The sequence below is a fragment of the Osmerus eperlanus genome, chromosome 19, assembly GCF_963692335.1.
Source record: "Osmerus eperlanus chromosome 19, fOsmEpe2.1, whole genome shotgun sequence".
Taxonomy (NCBI): Eukaryota; Metazoa; Chordata; class Actinopteri; order Osmeriformes; family Osmeridae; genus Osmerus; species Osmerus eperlanus.
In genome coordinates this window covers 1,928,654-1,933,161 of record NC_085036.1, presented here as the reverse complement: position 1 = coordinate 1,933,161, position 4,508 = coordinate 1,928,654, and the positions used below count along the sequence as shown (strand labels likewise).

General features: G+C 39.0%; 1 long non-coding RNA gene across 1 annotated transcript; it reads right to left on the bottom strand.

The window, feature by feature from the left end:
- Positions 1–632: 632 nt before the first annotated feature.
- LOC134039644 (uncharacterized) lies at positions 633–3,571 on the bottom strand. The gene is made up of 6 exons (XR_009932809.1): positions 3,062–3,571; positions 2,679–2,812; positions 2,403–2,550; positions 1,895–2,143; positions 1,012–1,270; positions 633–750 (listed from the first exon to the last, which is right to left on the bottom strand). It is a non-coding gene; the product is annotated as an uncharacterized LOC134039644 (long non-coding RNA).
- Between the last annotated feature and the right edge of the window lie 937 nt (positions 3,572–4,508).

The window sequence follows — 4,508 nt, the reverse complement described above, 5'->3', positions numbered from 1 at the left end:
CCAATGAGGATCCCCGTACTGGCCACCAAGTGTAATGGTGGAAATTCAAGCGGCACTGTGTACATTTGAATAGTCAAGAGATGGCGGTTACAATAAATTTATTTTGCTTATACAGATCATGATTTAACAAAGTACTTTGTGATCAGTCATAACGAAGGAGGTGCTAGCCACAGGTCGTTCGCCAGAGTGATCCAGAACAACCCCAAAACCCTGCCTTATATAAACTTTAGATCAAATGGTTTTTCTGAACTCTGTGATTGGTCAGCACTGCTCAGTGACAGTTAAGACAATATAACCCCTCAGGTCAAGTGACCAAAGTCTTTTGATGTCACGGCTCTTTCTCTAAATGAGGACAGTAAAGATACCCTTAATGAAACACAAACAGGACACAGGACACAATCTCCTTGGCCAAAAGGTCAGGGCTGCTAGATCAACTGAATCCATCTATCCATCTCCCTTTAGGCCACAGAACTCAAACATCCCCCAACCTCTGTGCCCCTAGCTTCTCAATCAGGCATCATAAACCAATACCATAAATACCTTAAGACCAACTGCAACATCCATTTGTTTAAACACAACCTCAGTCTATTAAAAATACATTCTTAGTAACTATATCAAAAAATGCCATTACAGCAGCCTCCCAACTTCCTGTTCAGTCAGTGGGCGCCGAAGTTCCACTTCAGGTATAATGACACCTTGACAACGAGGCCTGAATGGACCTGCCCAGTCGATGCCATACTCTACATCGACCTAATAGAAAGATTTTAATCACTTAATGTAAATCGACAATACACTGTATGGGGCTTTAAAGAGTTTGAGAAAAGGTAGAAATATATTGGTTAGAGGATGCAGATTACCGTGAGTCCTCAAGTTAGTGAGTACAAAATTAAGTGGAGATGTGTCATCTAACAAGAAAAATTAGAATCTACTAAATCAGTTTAATGCAAGTGCTATAGAGTAATACAAATAACTCCTATCTGCAAGGATTAAACATGCATAACACATGCAAACCTGTAAGGGGTCTGCCTCTAGTTGATGACGAGTCCAGAGTTGGTGAGGTGACTGATTGCCCTCGGTCCGGAGTCGGTGGTGGTTCCAGCCATCTTTGAACTGAAGGTGCCTCTGTATGTGTGGAAGAAAGCTCCAGTGCAGTGCATAGAGGTGAACTTCATCATCTGGATAAAGTAGGCCCTCATGCTCCAGGTTGTAGAAGTGGGTGTAGAAAAGATCAAGTACCCCTCCAAAAACATCTCTCCACAAGCGCTCAATTCTGTAAAAAATAACAGCTAAATAATTACCAGTTAACATTTAGATGTATTTGAATTTTAATAGGTTAGCAAGAAGACTGTTGCAGCTTTTTGTTGTAACTGACTTAAAACTATTGTACTTGCTGTGTATTTTATTTTTGTTGCTGGCTCTTTCCCACAGGTACACCCTTGCACTTTGAGGTTCATGTTGTTAAACTGTCTAACTATAACTTGTTCAACTACATGCTCTTATGGTTCTTCCCTTTGGGACTTATTTAGTTTCACAATGTATGCTTCATGTTTTGTCTACCCGCAATGTTTAGGGCTATCTCGTTATGATCAGTGACCTATGCACTTTTGTAAAGCTCTCTTTTGGAAGTGGCTTTGGATAAAAGCATCTGCTAAAATGCATAAATGTTTAGATGCATGATATAACAGAGTTTTGAATTTCTTATTTTTATATAGATTTTATTTTATATTTAAATTGTTTTATTCTTAGATTGTTTAGTTCTTAGGAATTGTTAAACTTTTGTACCTTTACTTAATTTAAGATTCGTATATGTTTAGTGTTTGCATCTCCCTGCCACAGTAAATTCCATGTTTGTATAACATACATGGCGAATAAACCGAATTCTGATTCTGAATACCTTTGGTTGTGTACGCTTCTTCCAGAAATGTGTGAATTTCTGTTTACCCCTCTGCTGGTCAACATGTAGTGTGCCACATCAATGTTTTCTCCTCCTTTGTCTGATCTGACACAAGATGGCACACCATAGAGATGGACTGCTTGTCTGAAGCTATCCAGCACGGTTGAGGCACGGTTATTGGTGGCAGCATTTAGGTAAACAATGAGGCGACTGAATCCGTCAATACCACCATGCACAACAATGCGCCATCTGAAACAAAATATTTCATCTTACTTAACAAGCTGAACAAATGCTTATAAGATCATTGTAAGAACAATGTGTAAACTATAGTTTACCTCAAACATGCATTCAATTAATAGAAAAGGGTAGCAGCAACAGTGATGGATAATGGAAGTGCAATAGGATGTACTATAAAGTGACACAATTATAAACTCTTGCGGTGTACAAAGCACATCACAAGAAAGACAACACAAAACAGCCACACTGGGGCTGGGCAAGCTTTATGTACCTTATTAGTTTATGGTTTCCATCTATGTGTCATAAACTGTTTGGAGCTGGTACAGAGTACCGTCTGCGCCTCACTGTCTGCAACATGAGAGTGCGCACCACAACACCCTCTGGATCAATACGGCGCATGGACTCTTGTATACGTTGTTCTTTAAAACAAGACAAAAACAATTAAATAAACAAAAGGCTATTAATTATAGTGGTACTTTGTGGACTTTAAATTTAAGGAAAACTACAGTCTATCTGTAGGATTATAAATAAACAATAATGAACTTACTCTGAATCTTTATGCCCCGAGAGTTGAGATAGCCAATCATCATTTTGTACCCTGTATTGGGGTGATGTTGTAGGATCTCTGTCACCATGGCATCCAACTGCTGATCATCCATTTTAGTGTTCAAGTCAGAGACTCTGAATATTCCATAGAGTTTGGAGTTAATGTTCATGAGTTGGTTGTGGATCCAATGTTACAGTGGCATATTCACTTCAGATTTTCTCAACAATGACAATCTTGCACTAGATTGTAAGTGGTTAGGGAACGTAAACTAGGCTGAGATTAACTTCTTGCGAGTTTTATTGCACTGGTGGGTGGGTTGACTATCTGCCTGAAGGCCTACTCGATCAACTAGCTAACTAAGTAAGTGGTTCATTCAACGTTACCTTATTCCGTTGTGGGCCATCCTCCGCCGAATTGTTCTTTCGCTAACTCCAAACAATCGAGCAATGTCAACAGCTGTTAACCCCGATAGTAGGTATACTCAAGGGCACTGATGGGCAAAGGATATAAAGGTCGTCCCGCGATCCTGCTAGTGCTGTCACTTGAGACTCCTATTTTGTGTGCAACGCGTTCCAAGTTTTCAAGAACAGGTGGGTCTAACTCTGTGTCCATTTCAGCAGCTACAAGTCCTATATTTGCCATTATAGCCTCTACACGGAACAGTAGGAAGTCGGGACATACATTTTCGTTTTCAACGAGATCGGCCAGCCTGGCCAAGTCTCTGGCAATTGCCCTTTTTATGTCGTCCATGACAGCAAGGATGGATGTAAGGCTAACATAATCGAATACAACGCGTTGAAAACGATTAGCCAATGGTGTGTCAAATGCCGCCTACCTATTTTTGATTGACACATCTCATTAACATATTGAGATGAAGAAATACAGGAATGAATGAATGAATGAATAAATGAATGAATAAATTAATAAATTAATTAATACACAAATAAATACATAAATATATGAATGAATTAATAAATAAATGAATAAATAAGTGAATACACAAATAAATACATAAATACATGTAAATTATAAGTAACTATTGATTGACAATTGTGCATTAATTAATACATGTATTCATTTATTTCTGTCTAAATGCATGGGTGTGGACATTTATTTATTCATTCATTCATTTCTAAATATGGCAGGTTTGGTCCTCCATAGTTTGCGGACCTGTGCAAGAACCATATTTGGTTGTTTTAGTTTTTTTTTTAGGCTACTTTGTTGCCGAGCAGATGCCGAGCAGATGCGTACGTAAAAACGTTTATTTACCTCTGCGAACTGTCAGGAGGTATATAAACGGATTTATTAACTTTTGAGAACGTCTTCTGGACCAATAGGAACAACGTATTGGTCCAATTATTACACTAGTATATAAGAAACAGGGCGTAAAAAAGTTGGTCTTAACTCCCACGTCAGTATATACTATATATATATTGCAGTTATGAAGGAGAGGGGCAGTACTTTTGAAAAGTCTATTTAAAGATGACCCTCAAACGTCGGTCTTAGCTACGTCCGACTTTGTGATTTGAATTTACACCGAGTGCACCAAGCTTGACGGGCCACGGTCGTAGCTACGCCTGGTTTTAAGATGCGCGTCCTTGTGAAAATGCGAAAGCGTCGATCGTTGCCAAGAAACACATTTAAGAGCCACTTAGCTAGCCTATCTCCCTTCAAAACAAGCCATGATTTAAAAAAGAAAAAAAGAAAAGGAAAATACATTTTACTGATAGAGAAATTAGAAAACCTCTAGAGTTGTGTCAGGGTTTGAGGGGTGACCTAGTGGTCACTGGGTTTCATGGCAGCGCTCTTTCTGTCAGCAGCTTTTTCCTT